Here is a 24,104-nt window from a genome sequence, read left to right on the forward strand (position 1 = left end):
TTTTTTTGTGATGTTTTTGTTGTCTTGTACGTGCCTGCAGTCCCCAAAATCTGGGATGCCTTACTGCCACTCCGCATGACGTCATACGCCGCCACCGAAGAATCCGCCGCGCCCCGCATTCCCCTCGGAGTTCCTGAGTTAGAACTCTCTGTATATACTACTTTATTCTGATATTGTGTGTTATTTCATATTCTGAATTATTATGTTATGTATGATTATAATATTTTAAACTCTTCCTCTCGTATGATTTCATATTACTCTTAATTATTCATATTACTCTTAATTATTCGAATTACTCTTAATGATTGCTATTGCTCTTAATGATTTTACATGAGGCTTCTTAATCAGAACTATTATTTTTCTTTAACTTAAAGGTTCTTGAGCGCCCGGTATTAACAGTGGTCCTTCCGGTTGCATCTTTGAATTGCTCATATGATTTTGCTAACATATGTTTTAAATTAGAGTAATAGTGTGTTTCGCCTTATTAAAACTAACGTTACTTGAGCCAACGGACTACGAGAGAGGAGTTGTCGAAACAATGATAAATTATAAATTAATAAAAACTAATAAGTTTTTATAGACTCCTTTAATTAAAACAATTAATGAAACCATAGAAAATATATTACAGGCAATAGGAGTCGACGCTGATTATCAATTAGCGCAATTTTTCTTAATACTATAAATATAAAAAAATTTTTTTAGAAGAAATACGTTGGAGATATCGTTTTGTCATGCAATACTCCAATCGTTGTGCTAGGGGAAAGATTGCTGATGAAGACTCAAACCATGAGTGGAAACGTTCAAAATTAAGGTTTATATTTTTAGTATTAAAAAAAATTGCGCTAATTGATAACCAGCGTCGACTCCTATTGCCTGTAATACATTTTTTATAGTTTCATTAATTATAATGATGACGTTTTTTAAATGTCAATATTCACATTCAGACCTCACGTCGCAATACCTCCACTCGGTGCTCGTAAGGCACGTATAGCAGAAAAAATAAAAACACTTTTATTACATAATTTAAATTCAAGCTTGAGCCTATTCAGAATTTGATCGATTCAGCCGTTATTTAGATCCGATTTAATCTCGAATATATACAGGGGTATTTCTGATCCCGCAATCGGGACACACTACAATTTAAGATTAAGCGTTTTATCCCGAAACTATTGAGCCTAATAATTTGTTGCGCAGCGTAGTTAATTAAAAAACTATTTTTTTAAATTATTTATAACAAATTTACATTATTATTTATTACATTATTTATTACATTATAACATTATTTATAACAACCAGGAAAAAAATGTTTTATATATAATTAAATAACGTGACTCAACCAATTATTATATATCGTTTGTGGTAAATATGCCAAATAGGGGAGCATTCTCCGATATGGGGCCGTTTTTTCTTTATTTTGTCGTTCAGTTTGTCCAATAACGCTGTATGTATAATACTCTCCCGTAACTGTTCTTCCCTTCTGCAGGTAATCGATGAAGATTATGCCATGCGCATCCCAAAAAACGGAGGCCATAACCTTCCCGGCCGAGCGTTGGTCTTTTGGCCGCTTTGGTCGGCTTTCGTGGCTTTCCAGCCACTCTGCAGACTGCCTATTGGACTCAGGCGTATGGTAATGGACCCACGTTTCATCCATCGTCACAAAACGTCGAAAAAAGTCCGCTCGATTACGCTGCAACAATGCCAAACCGGCCATTGAATCATCAACGCGCTGCTGTTTTTTGTCGACGGTCAGCAAACGCGGCACCCATCGCGCCGATAGCTTTTTCATCTCCAAAAGATCGTGCAAAATGTATCCCGCCCGTTCTTTTGAGGTGCCCACGGCCTCAGCTAACTCGCGCAACTTCACTTTACGATCACTCAAAACGATTCGATGCACTTGCTTTACGATTTCCGCATTCGTAGCCTCTTTTGGCCTTCCAGAGCGAGGTGGGTCTTCGGTGCTTGTACGACCCATTTTAAATTCACTAAACCACCGATAAACTGTTGTTCTCGAAGGAACAGATGTGGGATAACATTTCTGCAACCATTGCAATGATTGTTCAGAAGTTTTTCCCATCAAAAAACAATGTTTGATCAAGATGCTATATTCCTATTTTTCCATTTTTTTTACGAAGGCGAAAGGAGCGTCACTCAAACGACTGTAGCTTGTAAACGAATGGACGAAATGTCATGAAACTTCATACATAAACTAGTGACAGATGAGCCTCTCGAAATGAGTCATGTTCATTTTCTAGTGGCGCCACCTATTGAAAAATCCCGGGACTTTTCAGCCCATGTAGTATATAAAATTAAACATTCCAAATATGTGTATATGTATATTTACGACCGAAACATTACCATGTCTCCTATTTATATCATAAATTTTTAACTTTAATGTTGTCAAAAATATTGTTAACGTGTTTGCAAAAGTTAATGCGTTTGTATTCTTGCCTCTACATAATTAAATAAACCATCAATACGGAAACAGATCATGATTCATTTGAATTACGAAGTATAAGTATTAATGAGCTTAGGTCAATAAGTAGGGAGAAGATAATGATTTCAAGCAATACCAGTCATCGCGTAGTCTTGGAAAATGTTAGACGTCTTTCTGTATCTCAGCAAAGTTTACAATATGCGTAATAAGCATTTCAAGTTTTTGAATTTGTGATACACGTGAAATCTGTTATATACTTGACACATTTTGTTCATGTTTCATATATTGTAAAAAAGTGCGAGTGTTAAAAAGTTTAGAATGTACATATCTCAGCGCAATGTAGAGAATAAAATATGAAATTGTTCCAGTTTTTTATGTTCTCGTGATTAATGAATCGATTGAAGAGATCAAACAAATTTTATTCGTAAATTATCGTAACTATCAAATTTCTCGGAGAAGAAAAAATGTTTTACTTGTGAATTTGATTAACGGTATGTATTGCATGAGATCTTAAATAAATTAAAAACTACATATATATTTAAGGATAAAAACATATAAAGACAAAATAAAAAAATATTATATTTCCTTCTTCAGTTTGTCAATTTTAAAATTCAGAGAACAAAAATCGTCAAAAGTGGTTTTCCAACAAATTTAAAAAATCAAATTGGTAAATAAAATGTTATGGTATTTTATAAATAACTCATCGTGAATAAAAATAGTATTGTAGGATTTTATTTAAATAATATCTTTACAGTAAATTCAGGACGGCCAAATGTAAGGCTTGATTTAAATATCTAATAAAATGTTACGTTGAAATCGTTTTAGTTTTTAACGATATTAAATTTTTAAATAAACGAAAGGCGAGATTACATGTGGTTTACGAATGTTTGTAGAGCGTTGTTTTTTTGTTTAAAGAGGAAGAAGTAAAAAAAAGCGTTCAGATATAAAAAAAACATCCCAGAGAACACGAATGTCTAAAAGACCTCCAAATGACATCTTACAAGAGTCTTTAAAACTTGTTTAAAAAACGTCTTTAAGACGACTTTTAATCAAATCCTAAAGATATCTCTTTTTTAGACGTCATTTAGATGTCCATTTTAAGACGTCTTTAAGACTGTCTAAAATTCGTCTTTAAGACGATTTTTAGTCATATCCTAAAGACATCTCTTTTTCAGACGTCTTTTAGACGTCTGAAAGACATTATGATTTAAGACGTCTAAATATAGGACGTCTAAAAGACTCCCTAAAGATGTCACAAAAAAGATGTCATAAGACTATTATTATTATCCATTTTTAATGACTTACTTTCCTTTTTTAACATAAGATACTTTCCTTTTTTCTTTCAATTATATTCTATTCATAAACACATCACTAATTTTATTCTGTTCTTTACAAATATAATTTAATTGTTTAACTTGTCTTTGTAATATTATTTGTTAATTATAATAGTTAAACTATATAACGATTCTTATGGTTGTATCTTCCGAATTGCGAGTACATGGCATTACAAGTACCTTCTATCGCTTTCTATCGAATACTAGGTTATAACACCGATGTAAGGAGTTGCCACCGAGTCACAGCTACATACCGGAATTATCATAAGTAACTTCTATCTTCATTTGCGTTTCCTAAATAAATTTCGTACATATTTTAATTTTTATTTTAAAAACATTGAAGATGACCTCATGTGACGTTGAAACGTTTGTCTGTTATAATTTGTTATTAAGTGTGTTATCAATTTTTCTACTTTTGTTTTATAATTTTTATCTTCGAATATTATAATAAATAATTATATTTGCTCGTAGCTCCTTTTTATATATTAAATTCACTAAAAACAAAATTCGTAGCTCCACATGTGCGTTACATCAATAGATGTATTACCGTGTATTACTTTATACAGCGTGTCCCGCGAGACTTTTGCCGAACGCTTTTTGTAGATAGAGCGGACTAAACTGAGTCGAAAAGTCTTCTACCATTTTGCAATTTCCGCAATGATTAACAAGATATTAGTTACTAAAAATTGCAGAATATTGGTATTCAATAATTTTTTACTCAAATACTATCAACTTTACAGAAAAACAGCATAAGAGACGAAAATTACTTATTTTCTTTTCATAAAGTTATAAGAATTTTTCTAGAATTTTTTAATACTGTATTTTCTCCTGTTGGTAAAAACAGTTGCCACACACACACCACACACACACACACACACACACACACACACACACACACACACACACACACAAATGCATTACTGAAAAGTTGAAAAATTGATAAAAAATTCTGAAAAATTCTTACAGCTCTATGAAAAGAAAATAAACAATTTTGGTCTTTTGCTGTTTTTTTGTAAAGTTGATAGTATTTGAGTAAAAAATTATTAAAGATCAATATTCCGCAATTTTTAGTAATTAATATCTCATTAACCATTATGAAAATTGTAAAATAGTACAGGACTTTTCGATTCAGTTTAGTCCGCTCTATCTACAAAATAGCGCTTGGCAAAAATTTCACGGGACATCCTGTATAAATGCATATAATTATGTAGTTTTATACAAAGCACATAAAAAATCTGGAAACAGTCGAATATCTCAAAAGCAAAGCATTTTTGAGAAGAGAAAGTCTTCCAATAAGCTGAGTTTCTAAAAAAGTGTAAATAATCTTGTTACAATTATATTATCAGTGTTATTTATGTATTTATTACATTTGCAACACTAATATAAAACACTTCATTAGTTTTAGACTTATTTTTCTCACTAATATTTTACTATTATATTTCTTATTTCCTATAAAATAATACTTGTAAATTATATTAGATTTGAAAATTCAATTAAGCAAGGACTTAGACGTAATTTAACGATAATTAATTCGTGCACGTAAAATCAAATCATCATTTTAATTTATTTTAATTAAATTATAATTCTCGAGGAACTGTTGCGTAACATACAAAGAAAACAATTTTAAATATAATTTCTTATAAGCAATTAGATACATTCAGTCAGTATATTTCTGTTGACTTTTACCAGACACGCATTTCTATAATTATTGATAATCTAAATAAATTTTTAAGGTAGTTTGCTGAATTATTTGAACATTATTGGTATGAATTACATACATGTTTATGGAGATATTTCTTCTTTTTCTTTTAAATGCATGATATAATCATTAATTCATTAGAGAAGATCAAGTTTTTATTATATAATGATTAAATCATGAGAGTCGCAATTTTAATTCAAATAATTAGTATAAGACGTTCGATTTTTTTCCACTTTAAGGAATTTCCACTTTAAGGAATGTTAGCAATTAGATTCTTTGAGAATTATTGTGAATATTTTCTGAAATATTCCACTAATATTATCTATATGTGTTATTATCTATAATAATTTAATTGTGCCAATTACTTTGACAAATTATTATGTAACGTATGCGTTACATAATATACTGCATAATTGCTGCTACGGATGAATTATCTATTAAATCCATAGTAATTTACATACATTAGTGTCTCGCAAAAATACATTAACTCATTCAGCAAATAGATGATGGTTTTTTATTTTTATGCGTTTATTATTATTATACTTTACATGAAAATTATTTATTTCGGTATGTATAATAAATATAAAAGATAATTTGGTGAAAAAATATTCACATATTTATTCTTAATTATTTTGTTTTTTATATTTTCTATTTTTATTATAAAAATCGATTTCTTTCATATTTCTTAAAAGTCAAATCTATTATATTTATCAACATCGAATCAATGCGGGAATAAATTTTCGATGAGGCTATCACGTCGTTCGTGCAGTATATTTCTCAGAATCAAAATTTTATGATGTTTCGTTCCGCAATAAAAATCGGCATTCATGGTTTGTTCTTATTTTAAGACTGTCTTAAGTAATAGCCTAAGAGATGCTAATACGATCTGAATAATATCTGTGATTTTGATTTATAAATCTTTTATATATATAACTGTACTTATTAAGACAGTCTAAAATAATGTAAGTAAGAAAGAATGAGTGCCCTATGGTTAGGTATACATATCTACTGCACATACACGCTGTTGGCATGAAAAGAAATAAAAATAATAAACTCTGTTTTTCTCTAAAGCCTAAATATCTGGTCAATTAAAAAAATAATTAACATTGTAGCAACCATTCCCGGTATGATATCTAAAAGCTTGTTATATAGAAAAAGGCATAGAATTTATTTTTCTTGATATACATTGTTAAAATGTTTAATACAATTATTTCGATATTATTTAATATTTTTTTGTCTTTATAATTTCATATTACGATCATATGGCGAAAGTATGCGTAGTTGCAGTGACTAATGATTTGATAATGCCTTTTTAAAATTAGTATTTGAGAACAAATTAGAGATGTGCGAACTATTCGAATACAAATCGAATCGAATCAAATCAGTTAAGACCCAATTCGATTCCAATTTGAATCGATATGATTCGAACACGAACTATTCGAAAATATCGAATTGAGGTCAGTACTCATTCAATTTCATTGATTTGATTCCTATTTTAAGACTATCTTAAGTAATGTCTTAAGAACTTACTATAAATACCAACCTAAGGTATTTAAATATAAAAATCACATACATTGACAATCTTACACACACACGCACACACGCACACGCACACACAGACATAAATCCTTCCAGCCAGTGGCTTTTGTATCAGTCAAGTTAGTTGCACGTATAAATCGCGCACTAGATTCGTATTGGCTACTTGTAATTATAGTTACATATTTAATATTTAAATATTGTACATATATTTTAAAATAACTACATCATATATAATTAGTATTTTTTTATATAAAAATAATTTTATTATTTACATATTAGATTTCAACTGACAATCATACTGTTAAAAAGTTAAAAGTTATGATTCGATTCGGATTCGATTTGATTCAATTCGATTCGTATTCGAAAACAAAATTTGGATTCGATTCGATTCGATTCAGAGTCAAAAAACCATGATTCGCACATCTCTAGAACAAATCTTATTTTGCGGCGTACAGTAGTCTGGTACGTGACTTTAGGCGGAATATATTAATATGAGTTATGTTTTTATGATATTATTACGTAAACCGACATCAATTTTAATCTCGAGATCTCTATAGGTAATTCCGAAGGTCATCACCGATCTCATTTCAGCCAGCGCTCGACTCACTCCCATGCCAGTGGTGCTCCGTGCGCGAAACGGGAATGCGAATGAATGCCCGAATCTTATTTATAGCAATTATAGCATGATAAATTTACTCATGGGATAGATAATCATGGAAATGCTCTGAACAAAACTCGAAAACCGCGAATTTTAAATACGTGTATCTTGAGCGCACCGGCCCTTTGCGTGCGGATCCAAATTTTAAATACGCTTATACAGGAATCACTGAGGCAAATGGATGCAAACGAAATAAAGTAGATTTCAAATTTCAAAGTATATATACAGGATGTTTCATTTTAATTGATACACTACAATATCTCGAGAAGATGTTGGATTAAAAAAAGTTTCAAACAAAAGTTACATGACTTCGAGGGAGACATAAAATAGTATTATGGGTTTGCCAATAGGTGACGTCGTAAATGTTAGAGCAAGGTCATCTTGAATTTTTTAGATGGAACCTCCGATTTTTTTATTGCATATTCCCGTAGCTTACTTCGAGAGCTTTTTAAAACATTGTAATATAATATTTTTTTATTAAGGGGATGCTGGAGTGGCCAAATTGTCGTTATTTTGCAGATCGATATAAATTTCCGAATTTACTGAACGGAATCAAAAATTCTTTTATATGATTAAAGTAGACGCAAAATTTGGGAGTGCTGCAATAGACTTTATATTAAATCAGAAAAAAAGTTCAAAACTTACATTTTTTTCAACCCGTAGAGCTATCACCTGAACTAGATGTTCCTTAATACAAAAGTTTTATAGTTCAGTATAGACCAAACAATAGTGCAGCATTCAGCGCATTATGTACACAAACAATACTGAGTTTATGAAATTAACAATAAGCTTTAAAGCTTCAAAAGAAAGATGTATATCGATCTGCAAGTGACGCGTATACGAACACTGAACGAAGACTCGTAATGGTAAACAAAGCAATATTGTGTCTAGCAGTAGTAGGTGTTCGATCTTCTAAGAAATAGCGTTGCAATATGTTAGACAAGGACAGATGAATGCGTTTGAGCGAGACACAACGATATACAGGGTGTTCGGAAAGTGCCAGGACACCTGAATATCATGGAAAGTATAAGTATTACAGAAAAGTGTTTCAGATAAAAGTTGTAGGGTTTAAAAAGGTCTATTTGCTGATCACATCCGTTTGACCTTGGGTGGCGTCGTCAAGATCAAGTCAAGGTCACATTAATTTTTTAAAACGGAATACCCCATTTTTTATTGCATATTCTTATAGCAAATCTCGAGAGCTTCCCAAAATACTATAATAAAATATTTTTTCATTAAATACTTTTTGAATTATGAGGCTTGAAAGTCATAGTATTTATTAGCATTACCGGCATTAGCATTACCTAAAGTGTCCGATCGACGGCTAAAATCTCTTGAATGTTGTTCAGAATCATGACCTGGATAACATTTGTCAAGATCAAGATTGGATATTGTACCTCTTATTTTCATTTTTACGTAGAAATAAATTTTTAATGCAAAAGTGAAAATAAGAGGAACAATCTCCAATGACTTTGATCTTGACAAATGTTATCCAGGTAATGATCCTGAACAACATTCAAGAGATTTTAGCCGTCAGTCGGACACCTTGGGTAATGCTAATGCCGGCACATATTATGACTTTTAAGCCTCATAACTCGAAAAATACTTTATGAAACAATATTTTATTATAGTGTTTTGGAAAGTTCTTTAGATGTGCTATAAAAATATGCAATAAAAAATGGGGTATTCTATTAAAAAAAAATTGATGTGACCTTGATCTGATCTTGGCGACGCCACCCAAGATCAAACGGATGTGATCAGTAAATAGATCTTTTTGAACCCTGCAACTTTTGTCTGAAACACTTTTCTGTAATACTTATACTTTCCACGATGTTCAGGTATCTCGGCATTTTCCGAACACCCTGTATAATATTATAAGTATAAGAAATCAATGAAAGATGTCACTATTATCGAATTTGGAATTAAAAAAAGTCTTTATCGACCTCGATTAAGTTCGAATCGATCTAGTATCCCTTTAAGTACTTTTCGAGTTATAATGCTTGAAAGTTATCCCTGATAGCATGGAAAGTTTCAGTCATGTTGCAGAGACCTTTCAATGTCTTAATTATGTATCATCACATTTGTAATATTTCTGAGACTATCTTCTTTGAAATATTACAATTGCAATAATTCTGCAATAAATGAAAGAAATAATTATTTTAAGAAATAACGATTTTAGAGACTTCTTTAATTCATAGAATAAAAATAAATATAACATCATAAGGCATTAGGATTCAGCGCTAGTACTGATTTGCGCAAAAAATAACAATAATAAAGATATAAATAAATTTAATTAATTCTGGATTAATTAATTCCCGGCTCCACGTTTTTGGGTAGATTTTTGAAATTTTTAGTCTCACACAACATCTGACTACCCAGAAGAAGGGCATTATTTAGAATTTAATTGACAGAGCATTTTACCTCTCGTGTCCGGAATTTCATACAAAGAATTTTGACTTCATTATTAATATTTTATTAGAAAATGACTATTCGTTGGACTTTATTTTTAAAACACTTAATGAACAGTGCGTTTCGCGGGTTTTCTCCGTGTCCAGATCCATTCTTGGAATGCCAACGTTTCGTGAACCTTGTAGTCCGCTTCATTAGAGCGAGGAGCAGCCGGATACTGAACTGTTCCTCCGGGCCGTTCCTTTTTATATTACGCTGCTTGATAAAGTTGGGGGGTGCGGGAAGAAGAGAATTGTGAGGGGGGGGGGAGAGGGGGGAAAATTAGTCGGTCTATAATAACTGGGAGAATGGTTATTGAAGACCGACCAATTTTCCCTACTCACAATTCTCTTTTTCCACCCTACCATTCCATCAAGCAGTGTAATATAAAAAGGAACGGCCCGGAGAAACAACTCAGTGCTCCTCGCCCTGATGAAGTGGACTGCAAGGTTCACGAAACGTTGGCATTCCAAAAATGGATCTGGACACGGAGAAAACCCGCAAAACGCATAATCTTTAGGATAATTTCGGTATATACGCCGCACCTATCAAAAACTTAATTTATTAAGTATTATGTACTATGTTTAAAGTAAACGAACTATATCAGTAAAAACTTTGGACTGTCTACTACTATGAAAAAAATATTAGAAATTCGAAATATTTATTTTTCATATTGAAAAATAAACTTTTGAAACTCTTGCATTTGTGCCGTATATCCCATAGGGTTGGGATATATGGCTATTCATACAGGGAGGGGGGGTATGTATGGCTCATGAAAAATTTACAAATAATGCGTATAAATAAGACGTAAAATAACACAATAGCTTATAAAATGTGTTTTTAAAGTTTTAAGGAATAAGAATGGTAAATATGTATATGAAATAATAAATAATAATTACAATCATCCTACATATATTACAAGTGTTATGACATAAGGTACATATTACATATAATGCATTTATTGCATTTAGTGCATTTAATTCAATCTGCGCACTTTGTATGCTTTGGGCATAAGTCCCGTTCGCTAAAAATGTTGTATATCCCAAACAGGTGGGATATACAAGACAACAAACTAAACAAAGAATACGAAAGCAAAGCACTTGTATTTTGCTACATAACATGCTTTACTATTCCACTACACGTATGTATCACGAAATAACAACTAACAAGGGAACCTATCCTCCTAGGGAGGTGATAAATTATGATTTGAATGAAACTTTGTGAACTTGTAGCTTACATAAAGAGATGAATTTAGAAAATATCAGTTGCGACTAAAACAATTTGAAGGGGTGAAATCACTTCTAACGTATATAGCAGTTTTTAGCTTTTTCCGTTATATCTCGAAAAATATTTGAGATATAAAAAAATGTTTTATACAAAGGTTTTACAACAAAATCAGCTGTATTCATTCGCGTTTTTAGAATAATTATTTACCAATTTTTCGTCAAAAGATTTTCGAAAAAAAATTGTTAAATAATTATTCTAAAAAAATATCATTTACGTGAGTAAATAGAAGTAATTTTATTGTAAAACTTATGTATAAAATATTTGTTTATATCTCGAATAGTTTTCGAGATATAGCGGAGAATGCTGAAAATCGCTTCACACATGAGGCTCAATTTCACCCTTCGAAACTCTATGTTGGCAACAATTTTCAGAACTTTTTAAAAAATTATTACTTTTAAAAATATTTATAATAGATAGAGGTAATTTTATTATGAAGCTACTTGTAAATGTCTACCCCAAGAAAATGATAAAATGCTATCATTTCCACACCACCTGTCATAAGGTAGATAGTATAGTGTGCTTCTTTATAGTGGTTTTCCTAGTAGGCCTATTCCACTCTAATTTTTTTATGCACAAATTATTCCAAATGCCGTCATTCCTCTGTTGACTATTTTGGAACCTTTGAAGATTTATATATATATATTTTTTTTTAAGATTTATTATTATTATAAAAAGATATATTATTATTATTACATAAAAATATATTCGTGCGAGTAATATTTAAAAAATGCTTATTAAAATATTGTAAAATTACAACATCCTTCTCCTCATTTTTCTCAATACGTCATTAACTTAATGATGCAGTTAAATCATTTAACTCAAGAAGATGTTTTAATTTGATTCTATAATTTATTTACTTACATACGTTAATGTGAACGTTACTTATGTTGAAATAAGTACAAAAATAGACTGATTAACATTTTGATACACATGGAAGTAAAAAGATAATAAAATGTTATTTAATTCAAGAAACTCGGGGTTGCTATTGCTCCTTTGACATCTAACAGTGAAGAGTTACGGTACCATATATTTCCTGTAATGTATTGTAAAAAACTCAAAGGATAATCATTCTCTAACAATACTTGATCAACAGTTCGAATTTGTATCCGAAAAGGTTGGCTTGTGATTAGTTTGATTTATTAACGGATTTAAACTCTTTAAAATATAAACTGTGTTTGCATGAGACATAGAAATTCACATACATACAGATACACACATGTTGCTTGTAAAAGTAAAACAAGTAAAAATAAAAATTAAACATTAAGTATTAAATAAAAACATTTTAAAGGCAAAAAAGTGTTTTTAAATTAAAAGCTTAAAAAAGATTCAAATAATATTAATTATGAAGAATTAACATAATAAACCGTTAATAAACGTTATGGACGCGTATGTAATAGAGAAAAAAAGGTACAGAGAGAGTGCGCATGCAACAAAAAATAAAGATATAAAAAAATAGTTTTCTATTTATGCTATATTAATCTAAAATTATAAAAAATCAGTCGGAAGACGTACTGTTTTTTAAACATATTTTTTATTATAAAATTTTTTGTATTTAATATATTTGACTGTTGTAGTTTTATACTTAGCCGGGCCCATCCAACTTGATATAAAAAGGTGTTCCTAAGTTGTCGCCGTCCACAGATGTCGCTAGTAATCTTTCTGCGTGTTTCAGCCTCGTGAGCTTCGTGCGCTTGTGAGGTTCTTGTATTACAATCCGTGGAATTATTTTTGTGTTGTATTATTGATAATTATATAAAATTATACAGAATATTCCCATAACTATTTCATTTGAATTAAATAATAATTTTTTGTCTCTATATCACTGTTTTTAAAATGTTTTTCACATACTAACTGTTTGCATGTTATAACTGTTTTACTAAGTATTGCATTTTGCCATTTTTCTCGAAGCACATCGTCTTTTGGTACACAAAAAAAATTTAATTTTTCAGGATTCAATGTATAGCCAATTTATAGAAGTACAGCCAGACACTATGCATCCAGGCATGATAATAATGATAACTGAAAACTTTAGAAAATAATAATATATATAAAATAATATAATAATAGAATCCATAGAATCACACGCACACACGCACGCACGCATGCATTTTTTGTAATACAAATGATGCGAACGATGTGAGCCATGCGATGCATTGTCGTCGCATTGAGATTAACTACAACGCAAGAAGACTACTAACGCTATCTGTTGGATGGCGACACATTGGGGTCACTTTTTCAATATTGAAAGTCTTCAATATTGAAAGTTTTCAATATGAGTCGGAGGGGGCTGCACTTGGCAATATTAAACATTTGATATGGCGTCTTCCGACTGCTTTTTCCATATATACTTTCCATCGTCCAGGAATTATTTGCTTGCATGTTTTCGGAAGCAAAATAATCCTGGGAGTGTCTACTATCGAAACGTGCCAAAATCCGATTTATTTGCTAACTGTAAAGTACGGAAAACAGTCAATATGTCGAGCACGACTCCTCGCGGCCAATCAGCGCGCTGCGTATTCAGTACTACTTGTATCGCTCGTAGAATGTCGCAGGAATTATTTGCTCGAAAGTTTGGTGGCACAGTAATCCTGGGACTGTCTAGTATCGAATCGTACCTAAATCTGATTTATTTGTTAATTCTAAAGTGTGAAAAATAATAAAGTAATCGAGGACGCCCCGCGCCAACTTTGACTTTCCATCGTCCAGGAATTATTTGCTCGCATGTTTTGATGTTTTTCAAAAACTTGCGAGCAAATAATTCCCCGAGTCGAAATTTAAAATGCTTACTTATTCTTCATTAATGCTTCTTGATCTGCATAACTTCTCTTAAACCTCCTAATTTCTTTCTTTCGCCTCTGTTTAATTCTATTGAATTAGTTCTTATATATTCTAATAGTTCTTATTAGTTCTATTGAATTCAAATTTAAGTTTCTATTAATGCTGCTAGTCCTACAAGTCCTATCTTTGGTCGCACGACGCCTACTTTTCACCTATTTTGAGTATTCAAGACTTATCAAATATATATTTAGATTTATCAAAATATATTTTTTATTTATTATTAATATAGTTATTTCAATTACATTAATGATTGTTTCATTGAGCACAGCCTGTTTATTGGGATTCATATCCGTAAATGAAAAATATATTAAATTTCGGTATACTTAATTTTTCAGTCACAGTAATTTAAATATCAATTACCAGTGTACAATTAAAGGTTAATGAAATTAAAGAATATTCCTAACAATGTGTAATAAAATAAATAATATAAGTTGTAGGAGAAATTGATACTATTATTTTCAAACAAATTACGAATTAACCGTGGATCAATACAAAAATATAATAATTAACGGCTTCTTCCACGTACACAAGTTAAGTTTAGTGCAAGATCATAAATTGATCGAAATTTATTATAATATATAGAACCAAACGTTTCAGTCTGTCATCAGACCATTTTCAATGGTATTACATAGATTTGTTACAAAAATTTTTTTTACAATAGTTTTGAATAAGCATAGATCGAATTGTTATAGGCGTTAAAACGAACAAACGAAAGTATAATATGTCTACGATATTATATGCGTTACAATTGGTGATACATTTTAATAATTTTACGCAGGTATTACGAAGTTTTACGATACATTTTAATAATTTTATGTCCGGTATTAAAAAAGTTTTTTGAATTAATTAATTGAGTGAGTCATACTAAGAATTATAAATTTGTCAATTATCAGTATCAGGTAATGGTGCGTCGAGTTATTGGAATGACAATAAAAAATATCATCACTAAGGATAATATAATTATGAACTAAACTGATAATGTAAGTAGCTATGCATATATTATGTTAAAATAGAACATAAAAATTAAATGTCAATTTTAACTTATATTTCGTTAATGGTTAGAGCGGACTTGTTTTGTATGAACGCAGAGGATGGGAATCATTTTAACTGATAAGACTTACTATTGCTTTCCATGATTTTATGCAGTTGACGAAGATTATAGATGATACTTTGTAAACTATAAATTAAGTATTGACAATTATATGTATAATGACAACGAGAATGATATCGATCTATGCTTATTCAAAATTATTGTAAAAAAAAATTTATATCTAAATAAATACACGTATATACATATATGTATAAGTATTAATATAATACACGTATATATATATATAAATTGAAATTATTAATACTAGTTTAAATTCTTTCACATAGAATGCAACTTATTTTATTTTAGACTAATTGTAATAAGTTTTAAGATATATAGCAATAATTTACAACCAAATATATCAAATTATATTTTATTCTAATTCTTTTTGATTAACAGGTATTCCTACATACATTTGTTCATCAATTTTCATAAATACGCATATATATTTTAATGTTTCAATGGGAATAGCTATACAAATTTCTGTTTTATAACATTTGCGTAAAAAAAAGTTAGTATCAGCTATAAAATTATCACCTCGAGCAACAAATGCAACATCAGTTATAATTTGTTGTACAATTGCATAATGTTTTTCTCTGTGCTCACATTGGCAGAATTGTTCGTTGCAATTTTGATGGATAGTTTTTATAAAATATTGAATTTCTGCAACCTGTATTAAATTATAATTATTTACATATAATGCTACAGAAGATTCGGTTTGCAAATTTGCTTTATACATTTGTGAAACATATAATTTGCCATTTTTCAATAACCTAAAATGCTGCCAACAATATGTGACAATATCGAAGAAATTAGAAGTACGCAATGCATTAGCGATAATAATCGATAACCTATGTAACATCTTGTAAGAGCCAACACTACAGCAATTTGAAAATACTTGCTCTAGAATTCTGACTTGTCGTTTTTTGCTCAAACAAAATGTACGACTGAGGCCTCTAGGTACTTTATCTATTAATCGTATCATTTTTATAAACTGTTCATGAGCTGTCGCAATTTGTGTTTCAATGTGTCTTGTTCCGTGCACCAATTTTAAAAATTGACCATTTAAATTCTCATACTGAAAAAATGAGAAAACCCATAAGAGTCCTAATTTTATAACATTATCTGGTAAGTGTCGTAACTGATGGATATTAATAGAACAAAATTGTAATCCATATAAATTTTCAAATTCACGTACAAATTTATTTATAAAATCTTGAGCAATATTTATCATAGAAAATATGATTCGTTCGTAATTTAGCATTTGCGCAACAGTTACGCAATTCGTTGCTACGATATTCGTTGCTAAGGAAATAATCACAGTGAATGTTTCAAAATATTATAACAGTGTAATAGAAAAATCACCGTCAATTCACCGAAAATCAGTCAGAAAAGAATTTTGTGATATTAATATTAAAGAAAGTGAGATGGCTCCCAGGCAAAAAAAATATGCGTTAATATGGTGGATTGACAGCGCATATAATGATATCGTTGATTTGTTGGTGTTGCCGCGAAGAAACAGAGAGGTTATTTCTATTGCCTCTCTGAAAATTGGCATGACCACAAAAGCAAAGAGATAATTAAAGCACGAGCTAAAGTTCTTGCTATAAGTGGTAAGCATAGAACATTTTCATTATTGAGATCCAATACTCTCGATCGATACATTATACATATAGTCTCACTTTAAACCGCGCGCCAAAATATTTTCGGTCTTAAAACGCAATCCGTTAAACTACTGCAGTAATATCACAATTAAATTGACAAGCAATTTAATAATTTGATGCTCAATCAGACATCATATTAATAGAAAGATATTAATATGCTGAAAAACTATAATTAAATTTATTGCGAAAAATATTACTTCGGCCGGGAGTCGAACCCGGATAAGGCACCAAATTGTATCTTGTAAGGTAAGGATTAAATAAAATCGTATATTTTACCAAATGACTTCATATACAGTGAACAAAATTATTTGTAATCAGATGAAATCATATGAAATCATGTAATCTATATAACACTTGTACACAGGCATGCTTGTGCACAAAGAGATCAAAAGCACTTTTTGTTACAGAATGGGCTGCGGAGAAGGCAGAAAAGCCAATTACACGCAAAGAGTTTATATTGTGCATAAATAAGTGTGCATCAAATAAACGGAAATATCGCATTAAAAAGAAAAAAAGTATAAAACATTACACTAAAAAAAGTAAAAATTAATATCGATATATTAGTATATATTAGTATATATTAATTATATTAGTATACATTAATATAAATGTTCAAATATAATTATATCACTACAAAAATAATAATAAATTTAATAAAAATAGATTTGTAAAAACAAATAAAAAACCAATTGTCTAATTATTTAAAAATTAATATATCTAAATTATTTAATAGTTATATTTATCCAACACATATCTAAATTATTTTTCTGAATATCTAAATTAAAAAAAATATTTTTCACCTATTTTGAGCATTCAAGACTTATCAAATATTTAGATTTATCAAAATATATTTTTTATTTACTATTAATATAGTTATTTCAATTACATTAATGATTATTTCAATCATGATTAATTAAAATATTTTACATTCACGTCCATAAATAAATAGTACATTATATTTCAATACACTTCATTTTTACGTTATTAAAAATTTATGTTTCATTAACATATACATTAATGATTATATTTTAATTATGATTAATTGAAATATCATCCCAATAAACATCGTTCCGTAATTAACATTGACGTAATCATTACGAAACGATGTTCCACTGTTCTGTAATAGTTACGTCATTTTCAGATCAAAATGTCAGTATATTTTAATTAAATTTCGTGTAACAAAATCGGAAAAAAAAGGAACATACACATAACATTTATATATAAATAACGTATAATAACGTAACAGTTATGGCCATTTTACGTCAATGATATACCTGCTACGTTTTTGATTCGTTATGCTGTTCTGTAACATTTACGTACACTATGCTATGTAAATGTTCCGAAATTGCGCACAGCCTGTTTACTGGGATTCATATCCGTAAATGAAAAATATTAAAATATATTAAATTTCGGTATACTTAATTTTTCAGTCATAGTAATTTAAAGACCAATTACCAGCGTACAATTAAAGGTTAATGAAATTAAAGAATATTTCTAACAATGTGCAATAGAATAAATAATATAAGTTGTAGGAGAAATTAGTATTATTATTTTCAATTTATATCTAAATAAATACACATACATACATATATGTATAAGTATTAGTATAATACACGTATATACATATATAAATTGAAATTATTAATACTAATTTAAATTCTTTCACATAGAATGCAACTTATATTATTTTATACTAATTGTAATAAGTTTTAAAATATATAGCAATAATTTACAACCAAATATATCAAATTATATTTTATTCTAATTCTTTTTGATTAACAGGTATTTCTACATACATTTGTTCATCAATATTCATAAATACACATATATACGAGGGTCGTCTGAAAAGTTTTGAGCCTCATCATGAAGATGGCGTTACTCGTCAAAGTCATTCTGGTATTATAATCGTGATACTTACAAAAGATATCTTTGACAATTGTGGCCACTTTGGACGTTCAGTTCTTGTTTGACAATCATTTGTGTCATTATGTAAGAATGGAAAAAATTGAATATCGTGCTATAATTAAATTCGTGCATTTGAAAGGCAATATGTCTACGCAAATTAAAGCCGAGTTGGACGCTGTTTACGGGGACTCTGCCCCATCATTTATCACCGTGAAAAGATGGGTAGCTGAATTTAAACATGGTCGTACCAGCTTAGCTGATGATGAGCGTTCGGGACGGCCAACAACTGCGACCACCGATAACATCGAAGAAATTCATCAAATGATAATGGACCGTCGAATTAAGATTAGGGGGATAGCAGAGGCTGTTGGCATATCAAAAGAACGTGTTTGTCATATATTGACTGAAGAATTAGGCATGCCTAAGTTAACCGCGCGTTAGGTGCCGCGCTTGCTCACTCTGGATCAAAAACGCATTCGAATGAACATTTCTAAGGCCCTGTTGGAGCGGTTTAAGCGAAACGAATCGGATTTTTTGCGTCGATTAATAACGGTTGATGAAACTTGGGTCCACCACTTCACTCCTGAAACGAAAGAACAATCAAAACAGTGGACTGCGAAGGGTGAACCTGCTCCGAAGAAAGCGAAGACGGTTTTATGGGTGGGAAAGGTGACGGCGAATGTTTTTTGGAACAGTCATGGAATTGTGTTGATCGACTATCTTGAAAAAGGTAAAACAATAACAGGGACGTATTACGCATCATTGCTTGACAAGCTGAAGGCAGAAATTGAGAAAAAGCGACCGCATTTGAAAAAGAAGAAAGTACTGTTCCATCAAGATAACGCACCGTCTCATACTTCGGCTGTCGCTATGGCAAAAATTCACGAATTGCGGTTCGAATTAATTGACCATCCACCGTATTTACTAGCTCTGGCTAGTAAATACCAGCGACATTTTTTTGTTTCCTAGGCTCAAAGTTTGGCTCGGAGGACAGAAATTTTCATCGAACGAGGAGGCCATCGCATCCGTAGACGCCTATTTTGCAAAGCAAGACGCTCAGTATTATTTGAATGGATTAAAGGGGTGGTAGCATTGCTGGAAAAAATGTATCGACTTAAAAGGAGACTATGTGGAAAAATAAAATTGAATTTGACCGAAAAATTACTTGTTTCTATGTTAGGCTCAAAACTTTTCAGACGACCCTCGTATTTCAATGTTTCAATGGGAATAGCTATACAATTTTCTGTTTTATAACATTTGCGTAAAAAAAAATTAGTATCAGCTATAAAATTATCTCGAGCAACAAATGCAACATCAGTTATAATTTGTTGTACAATTGCATAATGCTTCTCTCTGTGCTCACATTGGCAGAATTGTTCGTTGCAATTTTGATGGATAGTTTTTATAAAACTGAATTTCTGCAACCTGTATTAGATTATCATTATTTACATACAATGCTACAGAAGATTCAGCTTGCAAATTTGCTTTATACATTTGTGAAACATATAATTTGCCATTTTTCAATAACCTAAAATGCTGCCAACAATATGTGACAATATCGAAGAAATTAGAAGTACGCAATGCATTAGCGATAATAATTGGTAACCTATGTAACATCTTGTAAGAGCCAACACTATAGCAATTTGGAAATACTTGCTCTAGAATTCTGACTTGTCGTTTTTTGCTCAAACAAAATGTACGAATGGGGCCTCTAGGTACTTTATCTATTAATCGGGGGGTGATCCCGATTGATCACGGCTCGATTGGACATCACCAATCACAGCGACCGATGCTTAGGAGCTTTGTAGTCTCAAGCGCTGTGAGTGGCTCATGTCCAATTGAGTCGTGTCCAACTGGGTGCCACCCATTAATCGTATCATTTTTATAAATTGTTCATGAGCTGTCGCAATTTGTGTTTCAATGTGTCTTGTTCCATACACCAATTTTAAAAATTGACCATTTAAATTCTCATACTGAAAACATGAGAAAACCCATAAGGGTCCTAATTTTATAACATTATCTGGTAAGTAACTGATGGATATTAATAGAACAAAATTATAATCCATATAAATTTTCAAATTCACGTACAAATTTATTTATAAAATCTTGAGCAATATTTATCATAGAAAATGTGATTCGTTCGTAATTTAGCATTGATATCGCTACTACCAGAAGAAGATAATGATTGAAATAATTCTGTCTTAAAACACCTTCAAGGATTGGAATAGAATAATGAAAGAACCACATTTTCAACTCCGATGCTTTCCATTGAAGTAAATCTTGCACACAACGTTGCATACGATGCACATATTTCGGCTTAATTGCAATTAATCTCTTATTAATGATATCACTGACAGCATGTAAAGAGAAAGGACAGTTTCGATATTTAACATTAAACCATAATAATAATATCTTTTTTACAACACCTCCATCGATGCAATGCATTCTATCAATCTCAATTCCTTCAATAAAGTCTGGCATAAGTTTCGAGAAAGCTGTGTGTCCTTTTATACCCATGACAGGATTATCAGGGCTTGCTGTATTAGCATATTCAACGCATTCATCTGATAATCTTAATTTTAACACGTTTTCATAACGATAAACATGCACTGTACCTCTTGGAATAATGGGTATGTTTTCACCTTTGTAATAACATGATGGACAACCATAATCTCCATTGAATTGAATAAAATTTAAAAAATTACTCTTAGCTGGTAAATCTGCAGTGCCCATTAACAATACACCGCTCACTGTTTTTTGTTCGAATCTATTATTTATTGCTACTTCCATTTGAATACCTTTACTAATTTCTTCCAATGCTTCGCGAAAGTTATAAATAAAATCATTTGCATTAGGTTTCTTATCTCCATATGATAATCCTAAGAGCAATGTGTTTTCTCTCTTTTTCCTTTCACCAAAGGTAATTCGTTTATAGTTAAATATAAAGGTCACATACTAATTTTTGAGGATTTGAAAACAGGTACTCCATCTGTGTACCAGCTAAAAGAAATATTCGGGATTTGAAAGAAATCCAGTATCCATCCATTTCCTATGTAAAGATCCATCATACACGTCAGTTATAACTGATTGGTCTATCTTTTCAAAACGCTTTAACAATTGATTATAAAATTCATTTCTTTTATACAATTCTTTTAATTGTTGAAGAAATGATAACTGCACAAAGAACGAATTATTTTTTCTTGGACATGAGGGACAAGTATCTTCAGCTGATTCAAGTTTTCTATTACAAAACGAACAATAATAATGTAGAATATTCTACATTAGAATATTCTACATCAATAGAATATTCAACAATAGAATATTCTACAATAGAATTTACAATATATATATTATACAATATATATTATACAATATATATAACATTATACAATAGAATATATATATAGAATATATATATTCTACGAGCGATACAAGTAGCATTGAATACGCAGCGCGCTGATTGGTCGCGAGGAGTCATGCGCTTGTGCTCGACACACTGACTGTTTTCCGTACTTTGAAGTTAGCAAATAAATTGTATTTTGGCACGTTTTGGTAGTAGACAGTCCCAGGATTGTTTTGCTTCCGGAAAAATGCGAGCAAATAATTTCTGGACGATGGAAAGTTAACTCAAAGTTGGCGTGAAGCGACCTCGATTACCTCATTATTTTTTACACTTTAGAATTAGTAAATAAATCGAATTTTGGTACGATTCGATAATAGACAGTCTCAGGATTACTGTGCCACCAAAAACTTGCGAGCAAATAATTTCTGCGACGTTCTACGAGCGATACAAGTTGTATTGAATACACAGCGCGCGATTTGCTGAGAGTAGGCGTTCACATCTCTTTGAGTTCTCACGCGTTGCAGTTAGCAAAAAAATCGGTTTTTGTCATGTTTCGATAGTACGTGACCCAATGATTATTCCGATACTATATACATTCGAGCAAATAATTCTGTGGACGTAGAAAAGGGACTTGAAGTAGCTCGACGCGGATCGCGCAGGTTCTCGCAGCACGACCGCAGGTATCGGTATTTCTCAAAAATATTAAATTTCCATACATAAAATATGAATTTTATTTACGCTATCTTGGAGCAAATAAATAGCAAAAAAATCTGGCGTGTTTAATTTTTTTGTAGCACCACTGGATCTATTTTTTTCAGTATGAGGGGAGTTCAGCTTTATATTAACCTGGACCTCCCTTTTTTTTTATAGCAGCTAAACCGCCGGAGCAAAAAAATTTTTTTTTAGCAAATAATTAGCACATAAAAAAGAGCACTAAATTTTTGATTTATCGCGAATATGATTTTTGATAATGGGGGGTCCAGCTTAATAGGGGTGAGCTATTTGATACTATAAAAACTCATAATCTGTTTTACAAACAGATGAACACCCTATGAATTTCAATTTTAAAATTGTATTACGAAAAAATAATATAAATAAAATTGATTTAGGAAATTACAAGCATTTAAAATGACGTAATATTATCAATCAATAATATAGTCACTACTATCTAAACTACGCAATTTGCAAAAGAAAATCGTAAGAATTTTATTTTTGCATTCGTAGAATTCGTTCTTAGCTGATTTGGTATAGAAACAAGCCACAAATGTATGAATTATGAGTTTGTATTTCTTTAATTAGCTAATCATGATTTCATTAGTATTAATAAAGTGCAATAGTTAATCTCTGAGAAATAAGGAGTTGTCACTTTAGGAGACCTATGTCAGTATCGGCGACTTCCCTCTATATATAATTCACATTGAATTATTTAACCAATAATAAGATTTTATTCGGACCGACAAGAATTAAACACTAACAAGTAAACCTACCTTTGTGTGACTCGCCGATTTCATTGAAATTTTGTACACTTGTAGAGTAGGCAAAAATAATAGATACGTATTTTTTTTATCAGCAATGGTCAACATTAAAGGGGTGAAATCGACCAATACCCCAAAGTTGAGGGTATTAGGACATCGTCATGATGTTTCACATAAAAGTAATGTACCGATCAACACGAAACTATTACAAAATGTTTGTTATGTTAGATAGTAAAGTTTACATGTCCGACTTTCCATGCATGGGTGGTTTATCTCCCGCAACAAGGGTGCATGGAAAGTTGACCATTGTCGATTAAAAAAAGTATCTATTATTTTTGCCTACTCTACAAGTGTGCAAAGTTTCAATGAAATCGGCGAGTCACACAAAGG

General features: G+C 30.9%; 1 protein-coding gene across 1 annotated transcript in view; it reads left to right on the top strand.

Moving 5' to 3' along the window:
- Positions 1 to 2,876: 2,876 nt before the first annotated feature.
- The window catches only part of LOC108766486 (ABC transporter G family member 23-like), a 33,522-nt gene continuing 12,294 nt past the window's right edge, over positions 2,877 to 24,104 (top strand). The window contains exon 1 of the mRNA XM_018515816.1: positions 2,877 to 2,925. The gene's annotated coding sequence lies outside the window, so the exon portion shown is untranslated. The remainder of the gene's footprint in view (positions 2,926 to 24,104) is intronic.

Source organism: Trachymyrmex cornetzi, unplaced genomic scaffold (genome assembly GCF_001594075.2).
Source record: "Trachymyrmex cornetzi isolate Tcor2-1 unplaced genomic scaffold, Tcor1.1 scaffold591, whole genome shotgun sequence".
Taxonomy (NCBI): Eukaryota; Metazoa; Arthropoda; class Insecta; order Hymenoptera; family Formicidae; genus Trachymyrmex; species Trachymyrmex cornetzi.